The following is a 13,731-nucleotide window of genomic DNA, read 5'->3' on the forward strand; positions in this document are numbered from 1 at the left end:
GTCAAGATCTGAGCTAAGTGCTGGATATGAAACAGTAAAGAAAATAGCCCTAGACTCTGCCCTCATGCAGCTTACAGCATTGTTTTTAGAGACATATATTTACAAACGGGGCTTTCTAGGTGGCACAGTGGTAAAGAATTCACCTGTGAATGCAGGAGGCACGTGAGACGCGGGTCCAATCCCTGGGTCAGGTAGAGCCCCTGGAGTAGGATATGGTAACAACTCTAGTATTCTTGGATGAAAAAGTACATGGACAGAGCAGTCTGGTGGGCTATTACGGGGTCGCATAGAGTCGGACGTGACTGAGCACACATACCCAGCTCGTGTGTGCATGTTAAGTCGCTTTAGTCGTGTCCAACTCTTTGAAACCCTATGGGCCATAGCCCATCAGGCTCCTCTGTCCATGGGACTCTCCAGGCAAGAATACATGGAGTGGGTTGCCATGCCCTCCTCCAAGGGATCTTCCTGACACAGGGATGGAACCCACTTCTCTTAAGTCTCCTGCATTGGGAGGTGGGTTGTTTACTACTAGTGCTACCTAGCAAGCCCCACACACATATTAACAGGCAACTACACATAAATGTCTATAATACATGTATATATAATATGAATGACATTCTAATACAGCAACTACAGCTGCCTTAGAGTCAACGTCCTATTCTCCTATTCTAAGGTATATTAAAGCAGAGATTAATCATAAATGACAACTTATTAGGAAATATAGCACAAACCATATTTAAGTAATAGACCCAGGTGTTGGACTAAATTTGTGTTCTCAAACCTGGCTATATATCAGAATTATCTGGTAATCTCATACAAAGTACAGATTTCCTGGCTCCATTCTGACCTGCTGAATCAATCTCTAGTGGCCAGAGCCTAGGAATCTATGTTACTTAAAAGCACCCCAGGTGATTCTTCAGTTACGGTGAATCCAGGAACATTGGACTGAATGCCCTGTAGGTCTCTTTCTATTCAGAGATTTTATGAACCTGTGGTTCTGTGAATAAAAAGATGAATAATCCTTTGATATGTCTGTGGCCATTGAAATTTCATTTTTAGTCTTTTGAACGTTTGAAGATACTTCTGCGTCAGTAAATATAACACAATGCAGTTTTACAGGGAAAGCTACTTTAGGTTTCTGGAAAAGGTTCACTGCAAAATCTAATCTTTGATATTATTGTCTAACAACATGAGGTAATAGTGCATGATATCAAAGCCTCATATCATTAAGGGAATGTTACATTCCCTTAATGTAAAATTACATGCATATAATTTATGCCTTCCATAGTGCTTTAGAATAACACGTTGTACATAGTAGATACTTAATAAATCAAACTATTGGATACATGAGGGAAATATATGATGTTTCAGGGTACTCTGATTTTTTATTTCTTTTGTCTATTTTCTAAATATATAAGGTGAATGTTCTACCAAGACTGAAAACCCTTAGGTTTGTGCCATGTCTCAGTATGATCTCTGTAGCTGAGAGGATAAGCACTACTTATCATGGTTGGAGCCTAGTATCCACCTCTCAGAGTAATGTATATTTACTATTTTGCAACAATTTTCATATTCTTATCTGGAAATACAAAGCAAGAAAACTAAAATTTTAAGGAATAGAACATGATGTCAAAATAAACAGTTGATTCCAAAAAAAGAGTATTTTCTTTGAACAATTGGTTGACTTAATAGAGATAACCAGTTGATTAGTTTATATTTCAAGGACATATTGTTGTTGATCAGTCACTAAGTTGTGTCCAACTCTTTGTGACCCCATGAACTGCAGCACACCAGGCCTCCTTGTCTGTCACCATCTCCCAGAGCTTACTCAAATTCATGTCCATTGAGTTGCTGATATCATTCAACCATCTCGACCTCTGTCATCCCCTCTCCTCCTGTCTTCAGTCTTTCCAAGCATCATGGTCTTCTCTAATGAGTCAGTTCTTTGCATCAGGTGGCCAAAGTACTAGAGCTTTACCTTCAGTATCCGTCCTTCCAATGAATATTCAGGATTGATTTTCTTTAGGATGGATTGGTTGGATCTCCTTGCAGTCCAAGGGACTCTCAAGAGTCTTCTCCAGCACCACAGTTCAGGAACATCAATTCTTTAGCACTCAGCTTTCTTTATGGTCTGACTCTTACATCCATACATGACTACTGGAAACACACTACATGTGTTAGTGTTGTATAAGCTGTTAATTTTCAGGAATTATTGGGAAACCTCTAGTTATAACCATTTGCTATTAGTGAATATATGGTTTGGTAAATAAGAGATATTTCTTATTATAGGAAGTTATAATAAGGAAATTGCGGTGAGATTAGGTGCTAAAATCAGCACTTTGCAAATTCTTGTTAAATAAATGAATTAATGAATAAAAGAAGAAAGAAATGATTGTCAAATTATTTCCCAAATCTCAATAAGGATTCTCTAGCCAGAGTGAACTGAAATCTAATTCAAATCATGTTATGATACGTTTAAAAAGTATTTAGTGCTTTCCATTTCACTGCTTAAAAACTCACCTTTTATTCAAGCATTCAGCACCCTGTGTAATTTGTCCTTTGCCACTTTTTCCCTTATTATCTTATGTCATTCTTCCTCCTTTAGTGTTTTGACACATCCAACTTTTTCCTAATTCAAGAACTTTTCATACCTTCCTCTACCGGGGACTAGCTCCTTCCTAATCTGGTCCTTACACTCAATGGCTCTGTGATTCTGTCTCTTTTGGGTTTCAATTCTGTTCCACTGGTTCCTAGTTCTGTGACCAGGAACAAATCATTCAATCTCTCTATGCCTCAGGTTTATCCATCTATAAAAGTTAACAGTAGTATCCACCTCAAAAGAGTGTATAAGGAATGCATACAAATTAATGAAAAACATGTTTAGAATGGTGCTTGTCACACACTAAAAATTTGGTAAGTGTTGCTTTTTATTACCATGTTTTGTAATTATTTATTTGCTTTTTTATTGTTTATTTTTCTTTTTATGCTATTAGACTGTCACTGTGTAAAGAAGAGGACCAACAAGCCACAGAGCTTTAATATGAAGAGCCTTAGACCCAGAGTAAAAGCCTAGGTTGTCAGCTTAGGCATTGAAACTTGTTTGATGTTGAGCATGAAATATCACTTTTCTGAAATTCCATTTCCTCATTTGCAAAAAGAAAGAAAGAGATTGGATCAAATATGTCAATTCTTCTGGACCATTAAGTAAGAATATTTCTAATTTTGAAATAGTTAAGCCTCATTACAAAAGTGATATAAGTATTTCTACTTCATAAAATATTCTTGAAAATGAATTTTGGTCTTTCTGGTAAATAATGAGAAATCTTTGCTGAATTATGGTAAAAAACAATGACTAAAGGTTCTTTGAGAAAGTACATAGATATAATGAATACCTACAGATGCCCAGTCACACTTAAAGGATACTGGAAGAAGAATTTATGGTGTGATAAAATAAAGCCCTGTTTAAAAAACAGAGTTTGATTTCAACTTGGATTTGGGGCCCCTTGGTCCATTTTTGTTTCACCAAGGTGAATGTGCATTTAAAGGGCAATGATTAGATCTGTTACTTTAATGATTATTTTAAAAGATTCCTACAAGATTTTTCTTGGAGAATAATGGCAAATGTAATTCACTTCTGTATCTGATAAAATGCTCAATGGTAAACTGGAACCAGCAGATAGATGATAGTAGCTTCATTAAAGAAAGAGAACCAGACACATAGTGAGAGAAAAAAAAATCTATTATGCATTGAAAGGCTCTAATGTACTAAGCACTTTACATCTTACACAGTTTTGCTTTGAAAGTCATTTAACCTCCTCTCTTAGCTCTTCTCCTACTTCCTGCTTTCCTTATTTAATAATTAACTATGTTCTATCAATTCTACTTCCATGGAAACCTCTTGAGTCACATATTACCATTCCTTCCGTCACTGTCTTAATTTGGGCTATCATTATCTCTTATATAACTGACAACAATCTTCTGATTTGTTCCTCTTCTTCCAGACTTATCTCTGATCCAGCCAGTTCTGTGCACTAAGCCATCCTAGTGTTAGACACTCAGTCATGTCTGACTCTTTGCAACCCCATGGACTGTAGCCCACCAGGCTCCTCTGTCTATGGGATTCTCCAGACAAGAACACTGGAGTGAGTTGCCATTCCCTTCTCAGGGGATCTTCCTGAGCCAGGAATAGAACCCAGGTCTCCTATATTTCAGGCAGACTCCTAACAGCTGAACTACCAGGGAAGCCCAAAGTCTTTTCTAAACCACATATCTGAGGCATTTTCTTGTCTTCCACAAACTCCCACTGGCGATGCCTTTCAAAGCACTCATGCCTCCATCGTTTCCTTTCTAGCCTTCGTACCACATGTCCCACTCTGTGCTCCCGCCCCAAGATGCGCTAGACCCAGACACACTATGGCATCGTAGTGAGCATCCCACGCATCAGGTCAGGTGGACAGACTGTAGGTTCAGTAATGATTGGTTTATGACCTTGAGATTTAAATTAAATATGCAAATTAGTATGGTGTGTGACCCATACAAAGCTCTCTAAAAAGGCTGATTGTTTTATCTGCTTCAGTGTCCCCTCTACACAGAATTCCATACCTCCCTATTCTCCTCCTCTCCCCTGTTTCTCTTGATTATCTCCTTTGTGTGTTTCAGGTATTTCATGACACACAGGTTATTTTATCTAAGAGTGTGTCCCTTAGTTCTTAAGACCGCAGTGATAATTCTCCTATGTATATCATTGTCTCTGTTGAAGCCCTATCTTAAATCTGCCCCTTGCATATTTTCTACAATGCAAAATAAACGTCTTGAGTGTAGTGACTTCATTTTTCACTATATTATCTCTAGTATATCATACAGATGTCACTGAAGTTTGTTGCCACTTCTTTCTCCAGTGGATCTTCCCAATCCAGGGATCAAACCCAAGTATCCTGCATTGCAGGCAGATCCTTTACCATCTAGGCCACCAGGGAAGCTCAAATACTTGTGAATGGACAATGAGTAAAACTAATGATAGATTCGACCTAAGTTTGTAACTAATGATTATTTACATATACATATATGTATGTAAAATATAAAAATATTTTATATTAAACTTTTTCTATACCATATATGGACAGAGGAGCCTGGCAGGTTACACTCCATGGGTTCGCAAAGAGTCAGACAGAACTGAGTGACTAAGACACACACATATTATATATATATATATATATATATATATATATATATATTAAACAATTTTATAATTCTCTGACACATTACTATCTTCACTTACCTGATAAGAAATGTAAGGGTCCAAGTCAATAATTCTTCACTGCTAGTAGAGGCTGGAATTTGAGCTTACATACAGCTCTAAATTTGCCACACCACATGTCTCCAGTTTATGGCAAAGTGTTATAGTGAAAGAAACTTCTATTGTGAAAAGGGATGGAAGAAAATAGAACATAGAATACTCTGACATGTTTGGAAGATGACAATAGGATAATATTTACTGGGGTCTTGTCGCAGTTTAGTCGCTAATTCATGTCTGACTCTTACAACCCCATAGACTGTAACCCACCAGGCTCCTCTGTCCATGGGATTTCCCAGGCAAGAATACTGGAGTGGGTTGTCATAGCTTCTCCAAGGAATCTTCATTATTGCTCAAAATGGTGGGTAACTGGTATTTTTAATTCATAAAAATGAAAGGTAATAATAGGTGGGACTTGTGGTATCTTCCTTTGGGTCCTGTGGCTCTGAGATGGGATCTTGCACAGCAGCCTTCTCTGTGTGATCTTCCTCTTCGTGCACCTCCATGGGTCCCATGGATTTTAGTCTTCCCTTCCTTGCTTGTAGCTAATGTGTTTTTATGTACACTCTCACAGAGACTGTACTGGCGTCTCTGAGCAAAATTCTGCTAAAGAACATATGCCCTGGTACGGGAAGTGTGTTATCTGACTGGGGTGCTATCGCACTCATCTGAAAGAAAACTGACTTTTTCGCTGAATGTAGCCAGCTCTCATTCTGAAGTTTGAAGTTTGATTCCACGTAGAGGTAAGTTTGCAAGCCCTCCTCTGTCCTTACCTAGATTTTGATCGTTTTCCCTTTTGAATTTGTAAACAAAACCACCTCTCTAGGCCTGAAAATTCTTACAGTGAGTCTTACAGCCACGAGAAAGTGATTCTTTCAAAGTGTGGAGACAAATTGGCCAGGTTTGCATGTTTTAAATTTAAAGTGGCAACTGTGTGCCAAAATCGTGAAGAACATACACATCTCTCTTGCTTGTACTTGTTTGCACATAAATTACAGATTGTATGGCTGTGAATCAGTTGTACAACAGAAATAAGGCACAGCTTCTCTGGCACTTTGAGCAAGAGGGTTTTTGTTCAGTTTACAGTGGCTAGATTTTCTACAGAAGAATTTCCCTTCACATTTTGCGATTTATCTATAGCATTTTACACATCAAAATATATCATTTTGAAGCCATTTCATATCACCACTAATAATAGTTCTTTGTTTCTTACACCAGAAGTTCAAGCTCCTGTTTAATGAGATTCCACAAACTGGTTGATTATATATCAAGTTAAAAAGACAGAATGATTTCAGTTTTGACACATGGTCTTTTCACTAATAAAGAAAAACCCATAACAGTCTTTGGCAAACCATTGTCAAGTCATCTGAAAACAAATTTTACAAAACAAACAAAATGGTCCTTTTTTATGTGTGCTCTATGTTTGCATAGGGCTTTCAACTCACAAATTCAGTTGCTTTTATTAGCTCTAATTTAATAATTTGGATTAGACGAATAATTTTGAATGTCTGCTTTTTAGCAATCATTGAACTAGGCTCATGCAATCTTCACTACAATTATAAGGGGCAGGCTGTATTATTTCTTGTTCTACGAAGAGGTAACTGAGGTACAGAAAAGTTCAGTGATATGATCCAAATCACATACAGCTAATCAATGTTACAAACAATTTTATTCAAAATTTAACACCTGCTTTTTGGCATTTTACTTTATTCTACAACTAGACATAACTCCTTTAGGAATTAATGCCAGTCTTAGCTACAGCTAAATTATTTAGTAACACTGCAAAAAATAATTACTCCTAAGTAGATTTAAGAATTTCCCTAAATGAGGTATTTGAAAATTTTCCAAATTATTTCTAACTGCTGTATATTGAGCAGTAAAAGGGATCAATTTTTTGTATTTTTGTCCTTTATGATTGTGTACCTACTCAGAAAAATCATTTCATACATAATGCAAGGTAATAAGCTTCAGCTTGTACTGGCTACAAAACTTTGCCCACATGGAAACAGAATTGGAAATCCATTACTAGCAACGTATCCTTCAAATGCAATTCAAGTTTGACAAACATTAAACAATTTGGACAGGCACTGCAACCAATGTTTCCTCTGTGTGCTTTTTAGGTGTCTCGTCATTTTGCTATTATTCTAAAATGCTAAGAAGATTTAATGATTTCCTTCAGGTAAATCACAGTGGATTGAAATGACATACAGGTGGAACCATTGCCCATTTTCTTGGGGAGAAGATAATGTGAGGTCCATATTGACATGCTTTTTTTTTTTTTTTTTTCACGCTGGTTCTCTTGAAATTCCATTTCCTTTATGGCTACTAAAATTGTGTTGCCATTTGATTATAATTTCATATAAAATTGGTATTTTTTTCTCTACAAAATAAGCACATTCTTACTCTCTTATGAAAACATGAAATATAATTGCACAGTAGCTCTATTTCCTTGGATATGAAACAAAATATTTTGTAGCTACAAAAGGATTTGAGGAGATTTCTTTTGCCGAGAAACATCTCACCTAACTAAGTAAAGCACCCTGCTCACTAGAATAGTTTTAAGCTCTTTAAAAGAGGCACTCTTTGGGAGAGTCTAAACGCATCTGTTTTTGATGTCTTCTCAGGTCTTCTCTTAGTGTTAGAGGGGAAGAAGTTCTTAGAATTCATAATGTATTTCTTAGGAAAAAAAGGTTTTATGATTAACCCATTTTTACCTTTGAAATGCACAGTGAGGGACCTTAGTTTTTACCACTGTTACCACAGTAAGATGAACAAATTTTGACCTGTGTACAGGGCATAAGTAGGGAAATTTAAGCAAAAGACTGCAATGTAACACCATCTCAAAAGGATCTTAATCACGTTTACTTATGTTTGGTGAAAAGAATTTTTCCCTTCCTCCCCATTATTGCTCTGTAAAGCTTTCCACCTTCTAGATTTTGCCAGTTAATTCCTTGAGATGTTGTTTAATATCTTCTTCTGCCCCTTTATTTGCTGTAGATTGGCAGTTTGCAATAGAGGCTGAGTTAGAGTACTTCCCTGGTGGCTCAGATGATAAAGAATTTGCCTGCCATGCAAGAGACCCAGGTTTGATCCCTGGGTTGAGAAAATTCCTCTGGAGAAGGAAATGGCAACCCACTGCAATATTCTTGCCTAGAGAATTCCATGGACAGAGAAGCCTGGTGGACTACGGTCCATGAGGTTGCAAAGAGCCACCAAAGGACACTACTGAGCGACTAACACTTTCAGTTTCTAGAACGTGTCAGAGGTTGTGTTACCTACTTTTTATTTGATCACATCAGGAGACACATATTTGATTGTCTCTCTCTTTTAGAGATGTTTTAGTGGATTCTGTTCTTAAAACTAGCAAATAAAGTTCCCTAGCATCCTCCAAAGGCAACTAATGAGATTTCTTTCTAAGTGTTATATACTCATGAATTTCATCATTAAATATATACATCAAACACTATTTGATGTATTTTCACGACTTGATGATGTTAATCTTTTTGATGTTCATACTGTCTACTCTTAAAACATTGTTTCTATTTAAGTCCAGTATTGATAAGCCTTTTAAATCATAGAACTTGGACTCTTCACTTTTATTTTTCTAGAGGGGCTACTTTTCCTTTCTCTAAAACTTATAAATTACTGTTAGGGTTGAGAGAGACAAGAAAATTGCTCACAGTAAAATTCCTTAATGGAATGAGTCAAAGGCAGTGGTTGTTGATTATTAGGAAACTCCTGAGTGGGGTGCGGTGTATTGGCACATATTTCAGAGACACATCATCGAAGATTTAGGAATCTTACAATTCATGAAGTTCTATGGAAAGAGATCTCTGACATAAAGATGACATTCCAGTTAAGTGATCTTCAGTAAATGACAAATAAAAGATTAACTTCCTGGAGCATTAGTCTCACTAATTCAGTATTTATAACCATTCAAGTTATTAGCTTTTTAATTAACACTGAAAGATCTGAAAGAACCTTATTTTGTCCCATTCTAATTATATTAACAAATTACACACATGAAAATTAAAATTCTGTTTTTCTAATATTCTCTTTAAGAATGTGTAAATAGAGTTGATGTTTCCTTAATAAATGTCTCCCAACTGTTATTATGTTTCTAAACAGAATAGGAAAAAAAATGCAATTAATAGTGCTCATTTAAGTATATTGCATCCAGTTGGGATTATGGAATTAAAACAGGCTTTACACAAGAGTATTAAAGATACACCACATCCATTTATTTAATTCATTGTAATAGTAATCTGCTCATTGAATTATTTAACACATCTTTTTATAAAGGGATTTGTGAATTTCAGTTTGAATGTGAGCAGATTAGATTGTTACATTAATTTGTTTTAAGACAAAAGTCAACTGAAAGAGTTATTTCAGAAGCTATAGGATAAATATGATAAAAAGGAAAGTAAATACAAATTTGAGAAGTGTAAGTTTCTACTTCTAACTGTTTGGTTGCTCTCTTGGGTTCAACTTTAATGAAGTTGGGTCAGAAATCTTACCTAGTAAAGCCTCTAATCCTGAACTTTTTCAGTTCTTTTATTGAAACATAGACAGATTCTTATCTTAAGGCTTTTCTGTATAGTTAATTTTATACCTTCAGGATATAAGTTGCAACAAATCTAATGAATGGTGATAAATCTAATGGTAGTAAAATCTAATGAACATTTGCTATAATAATCCAGCTATTGGGTCAACTCCAGTAAGAACTGAGGGCAAGTTTCTGTTATCAGAATATTTTGTCAGCCCTAGAGGATTTGCTTTGACATATGTCTATCTGGTCTGAAGAGAGGTGGCAGGATAATATATGAAGTATTAATGGTGTTGCCCTGCCACACCAGGCTTAAAAACTTTTTCTTCTCTGCATCCCCATCTGAGATGATATAAGAAGCCTGCACATCTTCATGGTCAGCAAAAGCAGCAGTCATATAATTAGAGAAGAAATAATTAATATTTTAAAATTCAGAATCTTCATTCTCATGAAAGACAGAAATACTTGGGAAGAATCATTCTGGAAGTAGTCATCCTGAACTTTTCTTCAGCTACTTTCACAGTTTCAAGGTGTATTATTTTTTTAAATAAATTTATTTATTTAGTTTTGGCTGTACTGGGTCCTCATTGCTTCACGGGCTTTTCTCTAGCTGTGGAAAGTGGGGGTGAGTCTGTAGTTGTGGTACATGGGCTTCTCACTGCAGAGCATGGATCCTAGGGAGCACTGTCTTCAGAAGTTGTAGGACATGGGCTCAGTAGTTGTAGCTACTCTAGAACACTGGCTCAATAGTTATGGCTCACAGGCTTATTTGCTCCACGGCATGTGGGATATTCCTGGACCAGGGATCAAACTGTGTCTCCTGCATTGTCAGGCGGATTCTTTACCACTGGACCACTAGGTGGGGCTTGATAAAGCCCCAGTAAGGTGTATTAGTGGCCATAAGTTTTAATTCTTTGTTGCTGCAAACCAAAATGACCTCCAAATTAGTGGCCTAACACAACCAACTTATCATCAATCATAATTTCTCATTATTTTGTACATTGAGTAGGTTTAGCTATATAAGTTTTATGTTTCATACATAATTGATTTGAGTTGAAATTATCTAGGGATTCGGCTGGACTGAAACATTCAAGATAGCTTATTTACATCATTGATGCCCTGATGGACAGCCACAAGACTAGGCCGAGCTAGGCTAGGGTGCTAGGGTGGCTAGGTTTCTCTTTCTTTCTCTCTCAAGTGCACACAGTTTCTCTCCAGGTAGCCCTAGGGCCTTTTCCTCTTTCTCATTGTGCTTTTTGTTTATTTGTTTCATTTTATGTTTTCTTTTTCCCTCCAGCAAGTTAGTTGGCTTCTATCATGGCAACTCAAGGCCGCTAAGAGGATAAAAGTAGAGACTTCTAGTCTTTCTTAAAGCTTAAACTCAGAACAGTCACAAAACATTTTTGTGTTCATGTACATATTCAACATTGAAAGGGACTTCCACAAGGGCATGGATGTGATGAAAAGCATTGGGATCAACTTTGAAGAGTAGTTATCATGAAAATGGAAACCACCTTTAAATGTATGGATCTGAGAACAGAAAAGATGTTGTTGTTTAGTCACTAAGTCATGTCTGATTCTCTTGTGATCCCATGGACTGTAGTCCACCAGACTTCTCTATCCATGGGATTTCCCAGGCAGGAATACTGAAGTAAGTTACCATTTTCTTCTCCAGGGGATCTTCCTAACCCAGGGGCCAAACAAGCATCTCCTGCTTGGCAGGCAGATTCTTTACCACTGAGCCATCTAGGAAGCCCAATAGAAAGAATACTGCATCTTTTTTCTTGGTTGCCCTTGAAGGTGGCAGTCACCACACAATTTCCAGTAGTTTCACAGACTTGGAGTGTATAACCCAAATTTGTCATTTTACTGGACAGATGGACCTGAGATGACAGCCCAAGTTTGACCTCAAAGGGAATCACGGAACTAGAAGAGACTTGAAATCTTGGTTAAGGAATGCTGTATGCTGCATCTGACAAATAAGGATTTACACAGAGGAGTTCCTTATGCCTTTTCAGAAAATGCATAGGTTATAAATGCCCTGGAAAAACCCTGTGTTCTATCATTCTCTAGAAGCAGAACTGTTTTTATCACTGGCAGTTGAGAAAATGATTTTCTATAACTTGATCTATAAGGTTAATCAGATTTTTTACATAACATTTTTTTTCTATTTCAACATGCTGAAAATTGTAATCATTAAGACTGTTTTCCATAGAAATTAATTTATTCATTCAACAAATCCATGGAGAACTTAGGCACTGTTTTAGGAGACACAGCAAATGCAAGCTGATTCTATTTTGTTTTTGTTTTTAATTTATTTTTAATTGGAGGATAATTACTTTACAATATTGTGTTGGTTTCTGCCATGCATCAACATGAATCAGTCATAGGCGTACAGACGTTTTCTCCTTCTTGAACTTCCCTCCCTCCCCCCCCCCATCCTGCTTCTGTTTCATTTTGTTTTTTATCTGACTGTGTCAGGTCTTAGTTGCATCATGCAGGATCTTCCACTGTAGCACGTAGACTCTCTAATTGTGGTGCATAGGCTCAGTAGTTACAGCACACAGGCTTACTGTGTGGCGTGTGAGGTCTTAGTTCACTCACCGGGGATCTTGTCCACGTCCCCTGCACTGCAAGGAGGATTCTTAACCACTGGACCTCCAGGGAAGTCCCCATTCAGCTTGTGTTCTGATGTAAGTGGCCCCATGGACTGTTTGCCCACCAGGCTCCTCTGTCCATGGAATTCGCCACACAGGAATACTGGAGTGGGTGGCTATTTCCTTCTCCAGGGGATCTTCCCAACTCAGGGATCGAATCTGGGTCTCCTATATTGCAGGCAGATTCTTTACCATTTGAGCCACCAGGGAAGCTATGTAAGAGATGAGATAGACAACAAAAAATAATATATAGTGTATGATTTGTGAAAATTAAAGGTGGAAAAAGTTATAGAGTAAGTATGTGGGAGTAGCAACGGGGCAGTAGTGTATGCCTTGCTGATAATATGGGGGCATGTGTAAACACTGAGGGGCCACTGCAGGTCATAGGAAGAGCAAGTACAGAGATTCTAAGGTAGAACACTGTCAACTTCCTTTTGGAATCATAAGACAACCCTTAAAGCTGGGCTGGGACGAGTAAAGAAGAGAAAATAGAATAGAATTAGTTAAGAGAAGTAAAGTAGAGCATGGTTTGAGGATAAATAGTCTGGCAGACTTTCTCGACTCTGCAAGACAGCTATACCATACAAAATGAGTAACTGCTTTGGCCAATTATTTCTAGGATGGTACAGAGCTAGTATATTCAAGGTGCATAAAAAATAAGTAAACTTATTTTATGCAGTGGATACCTTATAATACCTTAATTTGTTCAGGTATCCCCAGTTGAGAAATTTTGGCTTTTTAGAGCATTACATGGTCTTGAATCTTACTGTGAGTTATGTGGAGAGAAGAGTGATGTTCTCTGATGTACATTTTAAGATCAGTGTGGATGTTTGCTAGGGTAGAAAAATTTCCTAAGCCTCTAGTCATGCATTTTAATACATCCTGTGAAGTGGAAGGTTTGTCCCACCTAAGTCGTCACTGTATCTCAAAATTTTAAAGAACGTTTCATTGAATACGGTTCTGTGAATGGGAATGAATTTAAAGAAACAAAATACTATTATAACTCTTGATCTAAATACTTTTAGGGTATGTATATAAGCTATAACGGGTGTTATATACTTATTATTTAATTACTTCCATGGGAATATGTGAGACTAAAGATCTTAGTCTTAACTGTAACTCTTAGCTACAAATTTCATTCTTTCTTTCTTTAATAATTTATTTTTGGCTGTGCTGGGTCTTTGTTGTTGCATGCAGGCTTCTAGTTTCAGCAAGTGAGAGTTACTCTCTAGTTG

Source organism: Giraffa tippelskirchi, chromosome 3, assembly GCF_054371585.1.
Source record: "Giraffa tippelskirchi isolate mGirTip1 chromosome 3, T2T-mGirTip1v1.2.pri, whole genome shotgun sequence".
Classification (NCBI taxonomy): Eukaryota; Metazoa; Chordata; class Mammalia; order Artiodactyla; family Giraffidae; genus Giraffa; species Giraffa tippelskirchi.